Source organism: Gallus gallus, chromosome 1 (genome assembly GCF_016699485.2).
Source record: "Gallus gallus isolate bGalGal1 chromosome 1, bGalGal1.mat.broiler.GRCg7b, whole genome shotgun sequence".
NCBI lineage: Eukaryota > Metazoa > Chordata > Aves > Galliformes > Phasianidae > Gallus > Gallus gallus.
In genome coordinates this window covers 110,830,015-110,853,935 of record NC_052532.1, presented here as the reverse complement: position 1 = coordinate 110,853,935, position 23,921 = coordinate 110,830,015, and positions in this window count along the sequence as shown.

Below are 23,921 nucleotides of genomic sequence, written 5' to 3'. Positions count from 1 at the left end.
CTGTTTTTGTCAGCTGCACAGTCTGCAGCAACGATGTGTCTGCAGCAACATGAGCACCCCCATCTGGAAGCTGGTGGTAAAAATGGTGTGCAGTGTTTGTACTCCTAAAATACCAGAAGCTTAAAAATAGTGAAATATTACCTTGAGAAGATCCCATCCAGCAGCTTAAATCACAGAATGATTTAGTTTGGAAGAGACTTTTGTGGGTTATCTGGCTCAACCTACCTCTTCACAAGCAGAGACACTTGGAACTACTTGTCTTGATCCATGTCTGTATGGCTGTTGAATGTCTCCAAGGAAGAAGGTTCCATAACCTCTCAGGGCCAGTGCTCCATCACTCGCACAGTGAAGAAGTGCTTCCTAGTGTTCAACTGGAATTTCTGGTACTCCTGTTTGTGCCTGTTGCCCCTTGTCTTGTCTCTGGGTGTGACTGAAAAGAGCCTGGCTTCATCTTCTTCAATATTTGTAAACTTTGGAGTGGCCTCCCCAGCATTGAGGGGAAGGATTGCCTCCTTCCCCCTGCTGGCAATGCTCCTCCTGATGCAGCCCAGGATACCATTAGCCTTCTTTCCCACATTGGCATATTGTTAGCTGATGTTCAATTTAGTGTCTACCAAGAACCCCGAGGTCCATTTTTTCAGAGCTGCCTTCAGGCCAATGGGATTCCTCCCCACCTGCAGGACCATTCACTTCCTGTTGCTGAACTTCATGAGATTCCTGTCAGCCCATTCCTCCAACCCATCAAGGTCTCTCTGGATGGCAGTGTGACCCTTTGTTGTATCAGTCACTCCAGTTTTGTGTCACCAGAGGTATATTATCCACCATCTAAATCATTAATGAAAAGGTTGGCCTGGATCAGACCTCGTATTGACCCCTTGGGAGCACTGCTAGGAGGTGGAGGTCAGTAACTAGCAGTGCTCTAACATATCCGGGGAGATGCTAGAAACTCTACCAGACTGGTTTGGTGTTCATGGCTTAGTCTAATTTTCAAGTGAACACAATTAAAAACACTCATGTTTTAACTTTCATAAGCTTAAAATGGCTGAAGAAGAGTATCTTTGAAATGGAGACAACTACTTGCCTGTGCAAGAAGTAGAAGCCAGGGAACTACAGGATGATTAGCTTCACCTCCATACCTGGGAAGGTAAGGAGCAGCTAATCCTGGATACCATCTCTTGTTTAACTATCATTTTGCCCAAACTCAAAGAATGGAGAGAGGTTAAGAGTTACTAGGAGGGTATTTCAGATACCCTTATTTTTGGACATGGAAAATATCAGAAGGGATCCCTGGGACAGATTACGGATAAAGATCTGATGTCAAAAGGCTTTCTGTGTTCTGTGCACAGTCACAGATCTGACCAGAAGATGCCCAGATATTATGTCAACATCAGTCTAAGGAATCAGCTTCCAGCACTGGGACACCTCTGACTTTGTTCAGACTAGATTGTAACAAAGCTGAGCTTGATCAGTAATAACATAAAGAGTTGAGGGGCTAGTCAAAAACTGCTTGCAAACTTTTGTATTCAGATATAAAAGCGTAAGAGAGGTCTTCCTCTAGCAACATTTTCCACAAACAGCCAATTATTTCCACCTTTTCCAAGACTTTTTACATTTGTTTCTTTAACAGAACTCTTTCTGACAGCAGATTGGTCTTTTCTGACCTTCAAACAGCATTTATCACAGATGCACTTCCCAGGTCTCCTGGAGTCTTTCCATGTGAGATGTACTTGTTAGAAACCCTGTCACAAACTGGAAAAATTAATCTGAAAGACAGTTTGTCTTCTTCTTCTTCTTCTTCTTTTTTTTTTTTTTTTTTTTTTTTTTTGTACTCCACTCTTTACAGGTAGGTAGATTGTATCCTCAATATGTTGCTAACTTTCTTATTGGTCAGATCACTCATGTCTCAAGACAAGTGATGGCTTCTGGCACTGACCAGTCCCTTCCCTTTCAGGAGGCAGTAGGAGCTGCTTCCCACTGCCCCAACCTATAGTGTACTCAGGCAATTATGAAATGGGAAGCAGGACAGGGAGCCTGTGTCTTCCCAGAGCATGGTGCTGCTGCTGATGGGGCAAGAGTTATTGAAAAGGCAGATTAAAAGCAAGGAGATAACTTTCTTCTCTCTCATGCTGTCTTGTTTTCTCTTAGTTCAGTCTCTGCTGTGCTGTTAATCAAGAGAGGGAGCAGCAAAGAGATTATCTGAACAAGTGGAGTCCAGTGTTTAATTTGGATGATTATAGTGAAATGTCATATTTTGCTTCAGTGGCCAAGAAATCAACCCCTACTGCCCAACCGTCTGTGCAATACAGACCCATCACAACAAGCTTGTGTGCGCAGAGTGTCTGCAAAGGTCTTGCCCTCATGGCTGCCTTTGAGAAGATCTCCAACAGAGATGAGGATGGCTGTACATGTGCTTTCCTGCAGACTAGGGAACTAGCCTGGAAGGAGCGCCCCAGCGGCAAACAGGGGAGGTTCTGCTTCTGGCAAAAAGTTTAAATTCTTTGCCAAAGCCTGTCACTACCTTCTAAAGCTCTCTTGGAAGCCATTACCGTTTTGCTCTTTTTTTTCACAAGCTGGTATTTGGCTCCTTCTTTCCTCAGCTGCTGAGATACTGCCCCTGACTTTGGCAATGGAGATCCTGGCCTCAGTCTGGGCACCATCCTTAGGTGGAAGAAAAACTGCTCAGCTGTCCGGAATTACACCCCTGCTTGCCATGCTCCTCAGCTCCTTGCCCTGCCTGCAAGATGGGAGTATGGGCACCTCCCCAGAGTGCGTACTCCTTGGGGGTTTAAACCTATTACACACAGTGAACTACTGCTCATACAGTGCAGTTATACAATGCACGTACAGTGGACGCTACACTGATCAGGGGTGCCATCATATCTGCTGCTCCCAGCAGTGCCTTGTAGAGCAGTCACAGGAGCTTCCCAGGAGTTCCAGGAGAACTCAGTGGATAGATGAGCTCTGGGCAGCAATGCTGCATGTGGGATTGGAGCTTGGATACTGGAGTAGGACAAGTGAGAGAGCCAAACTGAGCTCTGCAGAGGAACTACTTCCAGCACTTTAAATCTATTTAACCCAATAAAAAGATGCAGAGTGTTCTGAATTAGCCTGATACTTGGGTGGAGTTTGGGATGAATTTTTTTATAGTAGGAGCTTCCACAAGGTAAGGTAAGATATTGGGTGTACAGAATCATTCTTTTTAAGCACTGTATCTGGTCTTAGAGAATAAATACATGATGTATTAATAAATTCGATAGTATTCTTCCCTATGGAGTATGTTGTCTTAACCTCTAAACTCCTGTCACAGTAAGGCACGATGTTAAGCTATTTCAAAACATACATATGCATATATATACATGCATAGCTATGAACATATGCTGTCTTCTTTTTGGCTTTTATCATTTGGTGATATTACAGTTACTCGGAATAAAAATGATTTAGGAGATATTCCAAGGGAAATGAAGATGTTTCAGTTCAAACAAAAAGCAAATGCAAATGATGTTTTGAGCAGCCTTGTCCAGCAAGAGCAATGATTTGTCTCCCTATGTGTATCTTTGAAAAGCTGATCTATGTTTTTCTCCACTCAGTGATGTACTATCAGTATTTGAAGCTACATATTGTTAGGGCTTTTTTTTTTTATTATTCTATGGAGAAGATGCATTCCTCACAGAAAATGTTCAGAGGAGTAATCAATAAGGAGAATGAATAGTTTGTTGTTAGATCTGAAGTGCTTATCTGCAGATAGTGTATTTTTGTACTCTGTGCGCTCTAAAAAGCATCATGTCTGAATCTTAATGAACATTTGATTCCCCTATCAAAAACACACACACAAATTTCACTCTGCCTTCACTGTCTTTGACAGTATAAATTTTAAATACCTAAAGGGATTTATAAAGTAGCTATGATACAAAATCCATAGTCAAACCACTAGATTTTAAATATCTTAACCTTTGAGAGATAGAAAATAGCAAAGCAGAATACAGTGAGGTAAATATTCCATTATCTTTCCTTTTTTTTGCATTCAGAAAGAATTCATTTAAAAAAATCCCCCCATGCCTGCTATATCCCCATCTACAAGGCATGTGTGCAAATTATTTCAATGTGCACATCATTACTGAAGATTAAATATTCATATATGCTTGCCATTCTCTTCCTTCTCTCCCTTACTGTTTCCTCACTCTCGCTTAGGAAACTGGCACAGTTGGTGAAGAACTACTTCCATGATGCTCTTTCTTGTGAGGATGGGTGTTGGAAGAACTGGAAATATGTTGTCTCCATTCTCACCCAGTCAAGGGTGCTCAAATTGCCACTTCTGTACAAAAGCTAGGCTGGAGGTCATCTGCCTGCCCAGAGCAAGCGGAGAGGGTGGGTGACTCTGGTAGATTCCTGAATCATATTCTTAAGGTATACAAGCAAATATAGTTCTGTCAGGACAAAAAGTCTTCCTCACCAGCAGTTCTTCAAAACGTCCTTGATTAAGTCAACCTACTGGCCAGGACTCGGTATTTATCTACTGCAAAACCTGCTTGTCTTTGTAGTTCTGATTTGACATGGGAACATTCTCATTGTGGTCTTGTTAAAAAAAAGTTTTTACTGATTCAGTCCAGAGGTGCAGAATAGGAAGCTCTGTGATTGATGAGGTCCCATTGTTCCTAAATCTTCCATAGGCATATTTTTTTTTGCTTGAACGTTTCTGAAATTTGACATTTCAAAGCACAGTCATTTGTAAATTAGAGGGAACTGAAACTGTTAGACTTGCAATCTGGAAGCTGTTAGGTCTACAGGGAATGCATTTACCTCTTATGCATTGCCAGATTTACAGGCAATCCTCTGAAAGAACTGGATCGAACCTCTGGGGATTATGGTAGCAGCACCTAGAGATCTCCATGGTGAAAAACTGCAAACACAAGGCAATTGAGAGTCCTTAGAGACACAGTTTAAGCAGACAAAGAATAGTAGAGAAAAAGAGACACAGAGAATTAACGTTATAAACTCAGTGGAAGAGATGGACCTTAACACCACATTTTGTGATTTTTAAGCCAGTGTCTTGTGATATATCACACTGTACTCTTCCAACTGTGGAGTGTGGGTTTTTTTTTAAATATATTCTGCATATCTCCATCTCTATCTATCTAATCACATTTGCATGTAACATACAGACAGATCTCTCTATATAAATGTGTAATTATATGTATACATAACAATTTATCATACAGATCACATTCCAAAAAAACGATATTTTAAAGGCTTTGTTGGAAATTGTATCAGTTTATTTTTCTCCTTTAGAAATATCCAGAATATTGCACTCTTCTCCTTCCCATTATGGAAAGGAGTCCTTTCTTGCCTTCTGAGAAAGAGGCAACAGTATCGAAATTTCCACAAAGAGAGTTTGTCCCTTGAGTGTTTTTACAGGCATTTGTGTTGAAGATATGTTAACACAAGAAGCATTTCACAAAAAATATATTCTTGTTGCTCAGAATTCTTGCAGGCTTGTGATGCTATAGCTCCTTGCATTTCCCAACCCTCTGAGGAACTCTACAGCAGAAATAAGGAAGCTGTGACTTAGTATTGAGATTTGGGAGGAAAAAAAGGAAAAAAAAGGAGAATTGTAGAACCACAGAATCATTACAGTTGGAAAAGGTCACCTAAGATCATCTTGTTCAACTGCCAATCCACCTCCTGCCTTGCCACCAGCCATGTCCCTCACTGCCACATCCACATGGTTCCCCTCCAGGATTGATGACTCTCCCACCTCCCTGGGCAGCCTGTGCCACTGCCTCACTGCTCTTTCTGAGAACAAATGTTTCCTAATATCCAACCTGGACTTTTCCTGGCACAACTTGAGGGGATTGCCTTCATCCCATTGGGATGGAGGATGGGAGGAGAGGCCAACCCACATCTCTCTACAACCTCACTTCAAGATTCTCATGGCAGATGAGCGTTCGCTTCCAGTGCTGTGCTTTTCTCAGCCCCTCACTGGGAAGGTGAGCCACCATCCCAAAAAGCCCAGAAGGCCTTCCTCATGGCAATCTGGAAGAGAAGAACTTTACTCTCAGGGACAGGGCCCAGGATAGGCTTTGCTCACAGTGGCAGAGTGCTTCCAAGGTGAACCATCGGCATTATGTAAATGCTGTTTTTCATTGCTTTAGGTATGGGTAGAGAAGAACCACCCCAGCTGGCAAGGGATCTGAAATGGGGCCTCGCTTCCTTCCCCGCCTCTGATCTCAGATCAAACATCTCAGCCCTGCCTGCCTCACCCCACTCCTGCAGCTGGCAGTGCTATGGGACAAAGCCAGGGGCACCTGGATGATAGGGCACCTGACATGGAGTTCAGGGCTGCTGAGGGCAGGAAGAGGCCGTCCAGGTTGGGTAGGGAGGGCAGAAGAACAGAAAGTGCCATCTCACAGCATGCTCGGCACAGGCCCTAGAAACCGAGAGGATTGCTACTAATTGTGGCAAACTTGGCAGAAGTGAAGCCTGGTAGGCCTTCATAGGATCGTGTGACTAACCACCAGATGCCCTACAGGCACAAACTGGCAAGGCTGTGTAAATCTTCCATAAAATGATGCTTCTGACAGAGACAGGGTGTTGAAGGGTGGCTGTCCTTCTGTGGGGTGGAAGCCACTGGGGTAGAGGTGGAGATGTTGAGGCATTGTGTTAAAAAATAACACAACAGCAGAACAAAATTTCATTACAAAGTTGCTCTTGAGGGTGTATTTCATGCAAACGTTTTGTTGTTGTTGTTGTTCTTCTTTTTTTTTTTTTTTTTCTTTTTCTGGAAAAGTGGAAAAACTTCAGATACTTTTTTCCTATTTTGCTCCCATCTCTCAGCACAGCTGTCCATTGTCATGAAGAGAGGTGGATATTCTATGGATGATCTTGGTGTGTCATGGGAGGAGAGGGTTACTTTGGATTTATTTAAGAGTGCTGTAAACCACATGGCCCTTTTCGCTCAAGCCTTATCTTTGAAAAGTCTCAAGAGACATTTTATTTTTATGACTGCTCAAGGACTGTAAGCCTGAGGAGCTGCTTTTGGGAGTGCATATGATCCCTGTCACATCAGATGATTGCATCGTAACGTCAGCAGTCTCTAGAGCACAGAGTAGCTGCTGGGTCTCAGCTCTCTGTCTGCAGTTCCCAAAACTCCAAGATTTTGCATCCAAAGTTTTCATTGCAGTATTTTCAATAATTTGAAACTATTTATTAAACAGGCCAATGCATGACTCTTTACCTCCACATGTTCTGTGGTCAGCAAAACATATAGAAATTGCTCTTGAGAAATTTTTTATCTGTGTTCGTGGTTAATGTGAATGATTCCCTTAGGGAATGTTGTGGTTCTGTGCCAGTGATTCTTCTTGTTCCAAAGCACAATAAAACTTCACAATTTTAAATCACTGGCACAAGAGCTTTTTAGGTTCTGTATGTCAGAAATACCAGGTATCGGCTTCAATAAAGTTGCAATGTTTCTTTTTTGATGTTTAAATTTATTACTAGCATGAGAACAGTAATCTGCAATATACCTGCAGGTCAAAATGGGGAAATTAACCTTCTTTGAAAGAAAAATTCAGGGCTTTTTTCCCCTTTTAAATCCCACAAAATAGAACCTTGGGTTTTTAGAAGCACTGCTTTCTGAAGGAAAAATTCCCTGGACAAAAATGTATAAATAACATCACTTATCAGGGAAAAAAAAAAAAAAAAAAAAAGCTGGGGAATGTAAGCATTGTCAGCATATAAAAATTAAGCATATTGGCAATACTTTGACACAAGTTACTGCACACAAGTGGAAGGGGAATTCAAGGTCTTGTGATAACAATTCTTTCTCTTGGAAGATAAAATCGGAGGGTGTTTCTCCGAGCTGGTTTTGTGAAGCTGACGTCAGTTGCCCTTGATCCCTTGGTGAACTAGAATCTCATGGAGCACATAGCTAAGCTTCAGAGGAGGAAATAAATACTTTTAGCAAGGGCATATTCTTCTCTGGTTACAGTCACCATCAGGCTGTTGAATTTCTCCTGGCTTTTCCTGATAGAGAAATAGCCACCCAAAATGTTACTGTAATGTCAGAAGATAACTGGTTGATCTCATCTTCCAAACTACCGTACCTATTTCTCACTGTGAGCTTGATTACTCAATTTAGACTTCCATTTCTTTCTGTTCCATGCAGGTCTACATTATGCTGCCATATGTCACTGGCAACCTTGACGGCAGGAATGATTACTTTTGTACCTGTGAGTCTAAATGTTAGAGGTTAATTAAATATGTCTCTAATGATTGCTTTTCTCATGTTGCTGTCCAAAGTTTTAAGGCAAGTTTGAAAGGGATAAAATCTATGAAAAGGCAGCAGGCTGAGTGGGATGACTTCACAGTAATACTTATTTTCTAAAATATGAAAACAGTATGATAATGTAGGAAAAGCAGTCATCTGGATTACTGGGTTTTGTGCATTAATGACTAAGCATGTGTCACACCAAAGGTCATTCATTTCACATACTCCACAAATATGTAAGCCTAGGTCTGTCTGATGGTGACTCGTGGCAACACTTATTGTTTTGCCTCTGTCATCTGGGTTTGTGATTATAGTGGGAAGGCCTCAGATAAATGAATTTTCTCCTGCTGATATAATTATTGCAGAGTTAATAGTCATAGTTCTCTAGAGACTGAGGGAATTGCAGTAGACAGAAAAAAAATGGCTTTTACAGCAGTCAGCTCTCTAGCCAGGCTATTTTGCCCTTTTCACCATCAAGAAATGGTGACAAGTTGGGGTGGACACACTGCTTTGGTGAGTGAGCTGGAGGATGCTTTATGTGAGTTCAGAGATGAGTCCACATTACACAATCATAATTCCAAAGAACGATCCCGTATATACTGAGTAGCTCCCATCAGATTTTAGCTTGAGAACTATTTACAAACCCAATGTTTTTGTCTAAGAAACTCCTAAGGGCTTGTTTCTATATGAGCAATCATTAATGTATGAGATTTCCCTCTAACTAGCAGGCCAGAAAACACTCATTTGAGTCTACCTAGTGTAAGGAAAAACTTGTGCCTTAGTATAAGAATGACCATTTCACCCAGAGATGTGAGCAGCATCTGGCAAGTATTCCTCATCTACCAAGAGATGATGCATAAGCAAGTCATCATGATACAAGTTCATGTTACAGCACAGTGACAACTAACATGTGCAAAATGAACACCAGTGTTATTGCCTTTGATCAGCTACAGACATAGCTGCAGCAGGGCAAGTGTCTATTTACTTCACAGAAAGGCCATGACAAGTTGCAGATCACACTTCAGTACCACCATGTACCACTCATGCCATCACCTAACCTGGGAATTTAGAGTTAAACCAGCTGTGATTAAAAGATAACTTGAATGGAAGAGTCGTGGTATGAAGAAGTCCCTGCCACAGTCAAGAGAAAGGAAGATTTTTTCTATCCAAACCAGGAGAATTTCACTCTGTGGAAGCCCAATGCTAGCACAACTGAATATCAGCTATGTGCTTTGCTTTCCAATGAAGGCTGACTCTCTTAGCAACAGATAGTTGTCACTGTCACCAGAAAAGGTATTTACATTTTAAGATAAATAGTCTTCTTCTTAAACTTGCATTTCTGACCCTTTCTGACAGATAAGATGTGGAATTTCTTGTTCTCACCTGTGTTAGTCTGAGTTTGACAGCACGCTGATGAGTTAGATGAGTTAAAGGAGTGCCAAGAGAAAGGAAGCACTTCTCCCTCATCCCCCTTCCACGACTAGATATTTCTAAAATGTCAAAAAAGTGGGATAAGGGTTGGAATTTAAAAAAGAATGATGTTCCTCACTAAAGCATCATTACTGCAGCAATAATTGTATAACAATAGGCTTTGATTGAAGTGGAGATTTATTCACACTTGTTCAGAAAATGTCTCCTCTTCATTTGAACCTTCTGCTGTTATATATTTAATCTATTATTATTATTGTTGTTGTTATCATTATTATTTAAAATATCTTTATTGAAAGTATTTCTATGAGGCTTAAGAAATTGGCAGTCATTTTTATTGGATTGATCAGTCAGTTCCACTTGCATACAAATTGCTCCATTTCAATTGACTGTTGCAACACTTTGTTTTCTTTTTCATATAAACTATTCTATTGATTCTGACATAAATAACATACAGAGTGATTCAAATCACAAAAACACCATTTTGGGGCATTCTTGCTATAATCTACAATGTACCGTGCCACAACAAACAAATGTATCAGCCACTCTCCGAACAGATTATCTAAGGAACAGCTTAGTGTCTTAGTGAAGATGCTTAAATTCATTGGTGTGGTTTGCTGTTCCAGAGGATATTTTAGGAACCCACATCTCCTTGACCTGTACTCCTGTTCTCCTGTTCATTTCTGAGTCATCATCAGAAATGGATTTAAGGTTGGTCTTCAATTCTCTTTCCACTGAGAGATCCTATATACATTTTATAAGCCTTGTATTTTCACACAAGTAACCACTTAGATTTTGGGATCACTTTTGTTTCTCTGAGACTCCGCAGGAAGGAAACAAATGTATTGACCTTGGTTTCCTACCTAGATATTATGCTAAAACTTGGGGCACAATGCCGTATTGCAGCCCTGGTCTCTTGTTTGGGGTTGGTTAGTGGCAGCCACGGAGCACAGCTCTGATATGCAAAAAAATATTACGTGACTGGATTTATTGCACCAACTATGAGGAAGTCTAAAGCCACACTGTTGCATTTTGTAGAACAGGACACAGCAGGTATAGGTGCTTTATTATTATTATTATTATTATTTAATTTTTATTATTATTATTCATTTTGTATTTCACTTTGAAAAAGGCTGTTTGTATCAACAGGGGGATGCCACCATTTCATCAGGTCATGGAGGAATGGATGAACGGATGGCATTTGTTTCTTCACAAGGGGAGTTTTTTGAAGAATACGGGGAAGAAAATGAAAAAAATAAAGCAAATGTTCTCACCCATCTGTCAGCAGTCCATTAGCGAAGAGATCCTTGACAACAGGGAAAGGAAGAACGTTTACCATGCTCTAAGGTAGACAGTGGGGCAGGAGTGATACTGCCTGACTTGTGGCAGCATTATATCCTGTCATGTTGGACACAGCCATTCAGCAGCAGCCAGCTTGATGCTGATTCTCCCTCCTCCCCTCTGCTGACTGAAATTTCCCTTTGCAAACAATGCAGCGTCATGAGGTGGGTGAGAGTCCATGTCTCCTCCTGGGTTTATCTGATTATCACTCAAAGAGAAAGCTATTTTCCAAGAAGACTCAAGCCCTCACATGGGCTTGAAATTCTTTGCAGAACTTGCTTCATCAGTACTTCCCATGTTTCACCAGCAATGTGTCATCTGCATGCTTCCTCATCCTTCAGGCAGACTCAGGAGAATCCAGAGGGCAGTGTGGTTGCCATCTACAAGAAGCTCTGGCTAGCTTGCCTCCTCCTCACCTAACATATCTAGCAACAGTTTAGATGGCCATAAACACATTGTGAGAAAGTTCTGTGAAAAAAAAAAAAAAAGTATCATCATCTTTAACTGTGAATACAGGGACAAGAAGAGGAAAATGAAGCTGTTTTTTAATTTGCATTATACTCCATGAAGACAGTGAAAGTTTTCTATGGCTTGGTTGAATAATGAGCTGCTTAATAGAGAATCCTGCGTATGACTACAAGCAGTTCCTCATACAGTTTGTATTAATTATCCCATTCTTTGTTATTAGATTCAGCTGATTTCTCACTCACTCTCACATGACTTTGTGAAAGGCTCTAAGATGCCTTGTGAAACCAGCAATGACACATCCATACTGATAGATATAGTCATTAGATTTCCTGAGAACTCCTGCCTCCTAATGTGGTCATTTGCTTGCAGAGATACACTGCTACGATGCCATGAAGGCACAAACATTGCTGTAAATTTGCTGTGCACTTTATCAGCTGGGAATGACCAGAGAGTCAAATCTGCTTTCCAAAGGTGTCTATAATTTTCCATTGCTGGGGTATGGCTATGAAGGTTTACCCTCATCACATCACCTGCATCTGGGCAGGCAATGGCTTCAGCATGGCTGAATGACCATCATCCTCCATCAGGAAGGAACAAGAGTGAAGGAACACACTTTTCTGGGCACTCAGAGATTATAATGAGCAAGCATATTCTGATCCAGGCTACAGAATATAGACAGAGCTATTTCTTGAACATTCAAATTTCCAAATGGAGTCTGGTACCTTCTTTACCCATCCAGCAGCTCCAAGAATCTTATGTTTACCATTTTCCTCCTAAGTGGAAATGGACAGGCCTGAAGGCAAAGAAAGGCAAGGGAAGGCAAAACAAGGAAAGGCAAAGCAAGGAAAGGCAAAGCAAGGCAAGAGAAAGCAAAGCAAGGCTCTGTGTTCCTCAGGTCAGAACATGCTGTTGAGTCATGCACCTGGAGTGTGTAGAATACCCTTGCTGCCCAGAGACCACAAGTTTGCTAGTAGCACTCACTACTTGGAGCTTGTTGCAGAGCAGCCCTGTTTCCTTTGAGTGAGAAGCTGCATGGCTGCATCAGAGCAATCTTGCTGGTGAGATTTAATAGCTTGCGTCTGACGCCTTGTCTGTGTGAGCCTCACCACTGAAGAGATTGCTGGGCTGTCTGACTTAGACCAACACAAGCTCAGGGTCCACCGAAACACACAAAGACATTTCCAAGGTGTGCATTTCCCCTAGCAATGAAGGTTTCATTGATGATGTCTTCTGAACCTTTCCTGGTGAGCTCCCAGCTCATTGCTGTCTCAGAGGAGCAGGGGAGCAGAGCTCAGACATGGGCACAACCAGGACAGCACCCTGTCAGGTTTCCCTACATCCCCTGCTCTCCAAGGCAGTGCGTGTGTTGTTTCATATCTTGCAGGCCCAAGAATGAGGGGAAGAGGGATGAGTGAGTAACTCACGGTACTGCCCTTATTTTGGTTTTCAAATAATTTAATTTGACATAGCCGAGGAGAAAAGGAAATTGTAGCAATTATTTTGGTAGCTTTTATTAACTGTTCTTTTATGCTAGCCAAAAAATACTGACTTCATCCTCTGCTTGCATATCGACATGTTTCTCTAAAACAATTTAGCTATAGCACAAGAAATTGAGCCTTCTGCGTTAACCAAGGCAACAAGTGCAATTGTGAACCTCTCCATAACACCACTGCTTAAAACACTTGTATTTGTGTTGCGTATGAACTTTGTTTATGATCTTCTTACTGTGCATATGCATTCCACTGCAAACTGTGCAATATATCATTACATCTCTTGCAGTGTAGGAATAGTGTATAAAAATCACTTCGAGTCCTTTATTTATAGTTGTCTAGAGCCAGGTGATGGGAAACATCTTCTGCTTGAAGAATGATTACTGTTAGTGCTTCCTGGGAACCCCTTTCATCAAACACTAGGAATGTCCTCAGCATCACATCTGCAAAGTTAGAGCCAAGAAAATATCAATAACTCCATTGTTACCAATCCAGACCTTCAAGAATTAATAATTTCACACATACTCGCTCACGCAAAGACAGAAGAATTTTGAGCTGAAATCTGGCATAAGCAGTTGTAATACAAGAGCAAAGCTCGTTTCTGCAAAGTGGTCTTCATAGTTTTGAAGCTGAGAGAACTCTAAAGGTGCTTTCATTTTGTTTATTTTTTGAATCAGTTTTTTGGAACTGATACAATTACACTTGCTATCTGGCAAGACCTCATTTGTACATCTTTAGTTCCCAGTAGAGAAAAAAATCTGCTTTACTGTGTTATATATTCTTGTTTTTCTAATAGGATTTTCTCTTGATACCAAAGAAAAGGAGACGGTGAAGTTCAATTGTAGCAGCAGAATTCCTCTTTCACTTCTAAATTTGCTTTTAAAATATTCCATCTTCCCATTGTTTAAAGATCCTTTATATGTGGCTGAGTAGTATGTGTAAGGAATATTTTGCAGGAACCTGTTATTGCGTAAAGAAACCAAAAACCCAAGTAACTCCCCAAAGGCTGGAATAAAGGGAACCTAGTTCACTGTGGTTGTTTTTTTCTGAACTTGATCAACTTGATTTTTACAAAGATATTAACTGTAGCTGAAGTTTTTCCCATAGCTAGATAGTCTTTCATTCTTTCTGTCCCTCTTGCCATTTCTTTTCTCCAGTGCAGATTTTAATTAGCACATTCTCTGCCTATTTTAATGATTTTGAATGAAAATTGTATCTTTGATATCTTTTCCCTTCTCCTTGTTATTTTTTTTCTTTTAAATTCGTTAAAAGGATCAAAAAGTATTGTAAATTTGCACATAATTAAAAATACACATACAGTGAGAAGACATAAGCCTCATTAGCTTAGAAAAGCAGACTGAAAACTGCCCTCTGGCCTTCTCAGCTTTTGTGTGACAGTGTCTCAGTTGTCCAAGATCCCCTAATAATCCAAGAACATGCAATAATAGTGTGAATCTCTCATCCATCATTGCCCAATTATGTTTGGACACCTACACAAAATGTAAATACACCAACGCGCCAAATGCAAGGCAGTGTGCCCAGTTTCATTTTATTATGCAACTGGCAAGTTGCTACATTACAGAAGTGCTGGTGAAGATGCATTTGAACAGATGTTTTTTGTGGTGACCTAAAATCTTGTGTGAACAATCAGGACTTCGTGATATTCTGAACACCCACAGTGCTGGTGTTGATGATGAAGGAACACAGCCTGTTTCAGCTTCTTCCAGAGAACTCAAATGAATGCTCTGTGTTACCGAACTGTTGGCTTAAACAATTCATTTGCTCTGTACACATACTGTTGCTTCCTCCCTCATTCACCTCTCCAAGTACGAAAAAACTTCCTGAAGATAGCATGGTGTATTTCAGCTTGTTAAACAAGGCATTTCAGGACTTTTGCACAAGCTCTCTTCACCATTGCTCCTGCTGTGGAGCTGTGGCGTGATGGGTGCCCAGAGCCCGAAACCTAAGTGGAGAAAGTGGCAGGCATTTGATACACTTGTCCATGCACAAAAACACTGCAATAATCATCTGTTGAGTGCTCAATATCACAGACTAGACAGCTTGAATAAGACATGTACATTTCTGTGGGGAGAAGTCTTTATTTTCTTGTTCAACTGGTACAGTTAGGTTGGAAACAACCCTACTGAGTTCGTGATTAATGTGTTAAGGGCAATCGACTGTAACTCCGAAATAGCTGTCATCCCTTTCCAGCTGAGGGAAGGGGCTAAATGAACTTTGGTCAATCTGTGCATAGAACATCTTTCTGCTCTGAGTTACAGTTATGCTGGTGTGGAATTAAAAATGTCTCTGAGATAGTCATTTTTATTTGGATTAATTTTTGGATGGCACAGTGTGCTGCAAGAAAATTAGCAATAACAAATGTGGGCCAGCCAAGCCCAAACACCCCCCTTTCCCTGAGGACTGATTAACCATCCTCAGAGGGAAAGAAACAAATCCACAAGCCTGTCCTGAGAAGCTGAAGGTGTGGAGAAGAATGTCAATCTAGATAATACTTGCTTGACAGAGACCCGCATGCCATGCCAGGTCAGTTCTTTAACAATACAGAGAAACTAGAAAGCCTCGTCACAGGTGATCTTCAGGCAACCTCAGTGGGAAGAACTTGAAACAAACAAATAAACAAACAAACAAAAAACCAATAAAACAACTCACTGAACAAATTTCCTGAGAACTTTGGCTTCAGTTAGAGTACTCTTGTACTTCAACAAGCTGGAATCTCCTGGTAAGTGGTGGCCCCAAAAAGGAAACACAGCATATGCTATTCAAGTGCCAGATAGGTTATGAAATCTACAGTAAACAATCTGACAGAACACCTTCAGTAGAATCAAGACAGATAATTCCGAATGTAGAGAACAAGAAGAATGTGGAAAAGTCAAGGCAGTGGTTTAATGGTTGATAAGTAAGTTGTATGAATATCAATGACAGAAAACAGCGCTCATCTTCTTCAGGAGTTTTGTAGCATGATGTGTCATCTTTTCTTGTCTGTAGAAATCACCCCAAAGCCTACATGAGATTTTCTGTTTGTACATTTTTTTCTACTTAGATTATACTGATGAAGTAGAGAGAAGCATCAGGGTGTCTGTCATCAATATCCATATCAATATGACAAGCATTAAAAAGAGCCCATTCCTCAGTACTGCAGAGAATGAGCACTGCAGTGGATTGTATTTCTGGTACTATTATTATAGAGAGACTTGTAAGAAGCATACATGCTGTGGATGAAATGGGTATGGAATCACAGAAGCTAATGATAGAAAAAGGCCACTTATGTCAACTGTTACGTTTTCCTGCTGGTATAAGATTGTTCCCAATGAGATACAGAGTATTTTTAGTGCTTTGTCCAGTATGGTCTTATATGTAAATAATAAAGATTGTCAGTCATAAAGTAGCCTGAAATAGTTTTGTTCTAGTTCTGCCTATCTCTGTCTTCCCTTCTCCCCTTCTTTTTCAGGCTAAATGGGAACAGGAATGATATCCATTCTTTTTTTAATTCTCCTTTTTGCAGTTTGACACTCTTTATAGACAGGATCTCTCTGACCTGATTTTTGAAAAACTGCATTTGGACAGTTCAGCATTACATGCTACTTTATCACAGGTCTGATTTAGGAGGTCTCTTTGAAATACTAAGGCTAGTTTGACAGGAAACAACCCACTAGCAAATCAGCCTGGAAAATAAGTAGCAGACAAAACAGTGATTTCAGGAACTGAAGCTTCTGCACATATTTCCTTGTGCTCTCTGTCTCACATTATTGAAGTTTCTGAGTGTTCACTCTCTGCCTGTCCACTGTGTATAACCTTCCAGAACAGTGGATGTGCTTTAGGCTGAAATCAAGTATAGCATAGTCAAGTATATCACAGAGTATCAAGCAATTTAACAACAAAACAAAGTAGTCTGCTTGGTGTAGAAAGAGAACCATATGAGTGCGTCAGTATTTCCATATAAACACCCTTCCATGTTTGGGAGAGCTCTTTACCTTTTTGACTTTGCACCCTTAAAATATTGTATCTCAAGAGACAAAAACCAGTGTAATATGGCTTTCAGAAAATGAAGTCTTTGATTTGAAATTCATCTGTATTAGGAAACAAGAATCTCCTCAGTGTTTTGCCATTGCACATGCTGGCAAGTTGAGAGACCAAAGAAGTTAAAGCTGCAGTGTGATTATCTTGACATGGAAATGCCCTAAGCATACCTTGTCTTTGATCCATACACAATCCCATTTCTGCCTTGAATCTGAGGAGCATAATGCCTTCTAGTCAGTGAGAGAGTGGACAGATTAATGCTCTCTTTGTTTCAGATGGGAAACACAATGGTTGCTACTGTCCAAGTGGTAGCCTGAATGAAAATACAAAGAACAAAATTACCTAGGGATTGAATTAATACCAGCTGAGTGTGAATGTCCTATGTGCAGCAAAAGGAATAAAGAGAGAGATGGAAAATGAGGACACGCCAAAAAATTACTTGTCATCTGCTACTAAGATAAAGCTGTGGAGAGAGAAAGAGTAAAGAAAAAAGAATTTGAGTTATGGGTTGTGTTGGCTGAAAAGCGCCTTGAAATAGAAATTGCATCCTATTGTCTGTCCGTGCTGAATTCAGAGAAACAGGCCTCCTGACATCCTAATTCAATCAGCTTCTTGCAAAGCGTCCAGCTCCAGCACCAGTTTCTTTTCCAAGGAAAACAGCCCTTAAGGTGCTCAGTATTGGCTAAATTCTGTGGTCATTTTGAGAAAACAAATGCTGCTTTTTTTCAGAAGAAAGCATAGGCCAAGTGGCGGGGAGTTACCTAATCCCCATTACCCCCCAGCGACAGGCCGCATTGCTCTGGGCTTGGAGAAGTCCCAGAAACTGCTGAGAGCAAGTGGGGCCTTAGCCCTTACTCATTCCCATTTACTCCTGATTTACCCCAGGGAAAAAAGAAACACTACACAGGAGGAAAATGTTCAACAGAGAGAAAGCGAAAATGTACTAGAAAAGGAGGACTAGTGGAGACAAGCTGTTGGCAACTTCCCTGGTGACGTTGGAGTTGCTGGAGGACCTGGGACCCTGGTCTTCCAAGTACCCAAACTTGGGCTTTGAATTTACAGCTGTCCTTCCAAGTGTATATGTCCTTGCATTTATGACACCGACATTGATTTTTATGTCCACTGTGAACTGATCAACTTATACATTCATTTCTAATATAACACTTACTGATGATCAGTTCCAGGCAATCTGGAGAATCACATCTGTTTCTTAGCAAAAGAAAATATCGTTAAAACTGTAAAACACCAACAACTTCACACTGCTGTCCTTCCACTCTCACAGTGGAATCAAGTGAATCATTTTAAATTCAGTTCAGATTTATGAAAATATATATTTTTAGATCTATTAAGTGATGACTTTCTGGATAACCTGATTTTTATTTTTCATCATCTTCCTCCTTGCCATGCTTTCTTACAACTTTCTCCTCAACTTACTGCAGCATGCCTGTTTTTGAGTGTGGTTATTAGAGTTTATCAGTGTATTTCCCAGGAAACATATCTTCCAGTGTTTGAGTTTGCTGCCTTTCATTTTCAGTTACAGGGCACATTCTACCAATGGAGTACTCTGGTCTTTATACATTCTGCCTGCAACAAAGTCACCCAAATGTCTTCAACCGTTTTTTGTTTGTCTTAAGGAACTCCTTTCAAAGCAGTCATGTCCCATTTTGTCTTCTATCATGCAACAACCAACAGTTGGATTTCTTCAGTGTGTTTATGTTTCCATGGTAAAGAGATTATCTTTTCTTGTGGTTTACCCGCTTTGGATGGTATAAATTGCAGATCTGGTTTGTAATCCTTTAGCATATATTTTTGCTTTGAACCCTTTGTATTCAAGAGAAGTACATTTAAAACCAGGTGATTAGTAGATACCTGCATTTTAAGTCCAAATAAGCTAGTAGTACAACTTCCAGAAAATTTCACCCGTCTACCCTCATTCTGAGTTCAACTTCTTACTTCTTGTATTTGCCTAAAGCATGTCTTCCAGAAAGGCACCTGGGTTTGAGATAAAGGATTCCCCTCTTCATGTGGTAGTTTGCACAACAAATTAATCATTATCTTAAAGCATTGTTCTTTAGTTCTCGTTTGAATTTGCCCAAGTTTAACTTTCAGACATTGATTCATCTTTGGCTTCTGCTAGATTAAAGTACATAAGGTACTTATAATAAAATGTTATTCAGTCTTATTTTTGACGAGCTAAACATATGGAGCTCTTAAAGTCTCTCACTTGATGCTCTTCCCCAACTAAATCATGGAAACAAATTATGCTGCACCAAGTAGTGCCATGGGGAAAAAAATGGGAATATGTTCTGCACAAAAACATTGTTCTTCAGCATAGCTTGAGAGAGAAAGAAAAGGAGGAGGAGAGGGACATCTAGGTAGGGCAGGAGACAGCTCCCTATGCAAGCTGCAAAGAAAATCTTCTGGGGGTAAAACCAGGACAGTACGTAGAACCTGATGTTCTGGAAAAGAGGCATGGTGCAGACTGCCTAAAACAAAATTAATCTATAACTCTGCGTTTACTTGGGGTTGGACCCTAGCAGGTCCAGAAACTCACCTGGCGAGGATAGGCTGCAGGTTTCTCTGCAAACTTGTCCACATTATCAAAAACTATCATGTTTTTCATTTGGAATAAAGAGGCTGTGCTGGGAAGAAAAATAAAGCCGTTTCTTACTCTGGAATGGGATATTTTTTTGGTCATGTATCAAAATGCAAAAAAAAAAAAAAAAAAATACTATCTGGGAGAGTATTAAAATTATACCTGTACTCTTATACCGATACAGTGACAGCAGAAAAAAAATCCTCAGCTGAAAGCATTATCTCATTTCTTTATGTGTTGGCATTTTTTACTTGCTTGGGTATTTTGCTGCATTTTATATATATATATATATATATTTGGGTTACATATTGTGCAAAAGCAGCTAGAAATATAACTTATTTTTAGCTTCCTAAAAATGGTATAGAAAACACAATGTGGAGGAAAAGATTTGTGCACAGCAAAAATGAGTTCCCAAAGATGATTATAAAAGATGGCTCCAAGGAAAGACTATTATGGTGAGCAGGCCCAGGTTACAGGTTTAACATTACAATATTAAACCTTTAAATAACATATTGCCTTGTCTGAAATAGTTGGTGTGTGGTTAGTTCTGCATCCTTGTAGAATTTTAAAGTAAAACCAAAAATGAGCTTGGTGAGCCTAGACAAATATCTTGAAGTACATGGTATTTTTCCAAGCTAGGCCAACTTTTTTTTTCTGGTTTGTGTAGCAAGTCTGCTGCACCACATGAAACATACAAATGCATGGAAAATTCAAAACTTTTGCCAAGACTGTCTGATGTGACAATCTATCCCTCTTGACTGTTGTGAACACTTCCTATGTCTTTCATTTTCCTAAAGTGGAGTTTGATATTCATAACCGTAAATGACACAGAGCTTGAGAGGTAAAGAGCTCTTTACTCCCATCCTCAGGTAAAGAGAAAGAACAACTGTGGGACTGCTTTTTTGACTAACTGCAAGAAAAAAGATGCTTTCTTTTAAGGAGGATCTCTAAAAGGAGATGAGAAAGCAGGAGCATTTGGCAGCTCTATCAAGGCACTCCACCAAGAGCTCTCCAGATTGGATATCGATATCAGATAGAGCCTCAGAGCAGACTTGGCCTTGAGGGCTCAGAGGGCAGCACAGCATCTCAGGTGTCAAAGGACCTGGATACCAAAGGAAGAAGAAATCACAGGCAGATCCCAGATTGTTTGCAAGTCCTTCAGCCAAGAGCTGAGAAAGGTGACCTTTGCTCCCCTGACTGCTGAATGAATGGAAAACCTGGACACAGAGACTTCACACAGGCAAACGGCAGCAAACTTCAGGCTTCAGGGGAAGCCATCAACAGCTGAAAGTGAGATCCTGACACTCTAAGGGGAGTATCTTGTGTCAGCAAGGTTCATCTGCAAGTACTGATTGTTTTTAGGAGAGATGCCCATATCTTGCACACGCAGGTGCTGCCTCTCATATTTTGCTGTGCAGTCATTTTCTCCTAGGTGTGTGGGACCTTACAGTGCTCTTCACATTTTTGCATTTATTTTGCATTACAGTGTGCTGAGTTTAACAAGTCCTTAACAGATAACTTATTACTGGGGATTTTTTTTTTTACTGGATCAAACAGATGTCTTTTAGGCATAGAGAGAATTATCTCCTCAGGAAAATAATAGACCAGTGAGGGTCCATCCAGCCTTCTTTTGTGCTTTCTTTGTCAGCCCCCGCAGAGTGTAAAATCCAGAGAAAAATGATGGTAATATTTAATTCTGTGCAATAACGGTTTGATATAGTGCTTTAGAAATGTTGCACAGCATTTCAGGACTGCTAGCCACTCTAGCACTACTAGGGAAACTAAAGATTGCTTCAGTATTTCAGCCTACCTTTATGTAGTATCTCATGCATTCTGTTGAAATTAAACTGAATGCTTGTGTACCAAGGATCAGAATTCAGACTGTTTTCATTCATTTGGTCAATTCTCAGTATAAACTGACTTTTATGATGAAAGCCCAAATTTGATGCTTTGGTTTTTTTTTTCATTGCCTTAAGTGACACGGAGTTCATCCAGTCTCTACTAGTTCATTAAGAAACATGGAAACCTCTCTAATTACTTATCATTTTCTCACTTTTTTCTCTCCTTAAGTGATGAAAAAGGACTGAAATCTAACAAACAGATGCAACATGATATTAAATTCTAAAATATTCATACTGATCATATTAGAATTGCATTGTTTACCTACAGGCACTCATAATTTGCAGTCTTTTGACTATTCACTATCAACTGGCCCTGCTTCCTTTGGCCTGGGTTTGAAAAATGTGGCCTGGGCACAAGTTTCCTGCAAAAACCATGTTACTGGAACTAAAGAAGACATCTTGATTCCTTTACATTTCGTTGTTGAAATCGGTGGATGTCACAAGGTCTCTGTTTTCCTTTGCAATTGAGATTACAGATGGTTGTCTTCCACATATGGCAATTAAAGCAGTCATCCTCAAATACTTGTTATCGGGTCTCAGAAGACCAAGTGATAAATTCATACTCACCAACATGACAAATAATGTGAAATGTGTAATGCTCCTTTGGCTATGACATATGTGTAGTCACTGAATTCAACAGCTCAGACACCTCTCAGTGCTAGCTCTGCTCTATTCCAGTTGGCTCCTTCAGTATGGTTTTGTAATACTACAGATACTTCGTTTATAGCACAGAGGTGTATGCGTGAACATATTTGCAGGCCAGGAGGGTTTTTTGGCTGGAGATATTTATTTTGGAACAGTGAGATAGAAAAATACTGTGTAGAGTTGGCAGCAGTGTCTCTGTACAGGTTAAGATGCCAATTTAGCCATTCACAAACCCTGCCTGGGGCACATGTTTTGCTGAGCAGGTCTCTGGGTCATCTCTAAGTTAGCCCTGTTTGTAAGGGGACCGTGCATCTCATGTTCATATCTGGAATATGCAAGCAGGCTATAAATGTGTAAAACAAAGCATCTGATCAAGGTGGAAGTGCCAGTTTTAGAAAAGACTATGCTTGTCAAAAAAGATGTTTTTTTAGCTGGTATTCTCATATTTATATCTTAAACTGTATAGAAAGTGAGTGAAGAGAACAAAGTCTTTTTTAGTGATGTTCATCTCAGTTTGTGGATGAAAAACTGGCCCAGGCTTCAGTTCTCACAGCAGATTTGGTAAGTCTGTATCCCATGCTATTAAAAGTGGCTGAATCTTGGAAGTTGATCTCAGTCTCACTTAAATTTGAATAACTCAGAACTTTAAATCAAGTTACAACAAAAACGTAAAGAGATTTTGTATTCATGGATAGTTCTGTTTATAGTATCTCTTCTAGGCTGATGCTTATGCACATGTATGTAGGAAATATTTTAAGTTGTTCAACTGTCTTTTTAAAGTACATTTGAAGAGATTGTCTTTCCTTCATTCTCTGGATAATAATTCATTTCCAGTGAGAGAATCCCCAGGGGAGAATGAGTGGACCCACAAGTCAAGCACTAGTATTTGAGGGCATTCAGATTCAGATTTTTGTCCTGGCTGATGTATGAAACTGAGATCTGGATTTGTATTTCAAACAATCTAGAACTTCTGATGTGTCTACATCTACTACTTGAGTTTGGGTTGAAACACAATTTTACAGGAGCAATAAGTGAACTAAAACACAGAAGTACAAAACACTACCAAAATCAACTTTTGGTTGAACTTCTTCTGTGAATAGAGCCCAGAAAAAAAGATATAATTTAAACCACTACTTTTCCCATACTCTTCTCCATCACATTCTGACTTTACTCTCTTAAAATCCCTCTAAACACATAGAAGACTTGAAAAATAATGTTTGGTAAGCATAGTCATATGCTTTTCATCAATATTTTATTGTGAAACATGGTGAAGAGTTGACTTGCAGGATGAAAAATGTCTCTCTCTAAACATCATTTTCTAATGGACTTTTTTATGTCCCATAAAATGTGCTAATTTTTACTTGTCCTCTGCTGTCAATGAAACAAACTATTATTTCTTTCCACAGAACCAAACTCAAAACAAGAATGTCTGGAATATCAAGAGTAATGACATATGAAGTCCCTTCTGGCCCCAGCCTCTACTGAAAAATAATTGGATGAATTGGTGATGCTTACATTTCATCTAGCCTGCCACTATGAGTAATTCCACGGTGCCTTCTTGGCCAAAGCTCAGCCATTTAAGTGCTTGGTGAAAATCTATTTGGATGGACTCAGTGTAGGGATCTGTTAGATAACAGCAGAGTAAGAATGAAAGATCTCTGGAATAGTGCTGCATATATTGTTACAGCATCTAACACTACATAGTGCATCCTGATTGTGACTTGAGTTTCCGTTGCAGTGTAAATAATAAA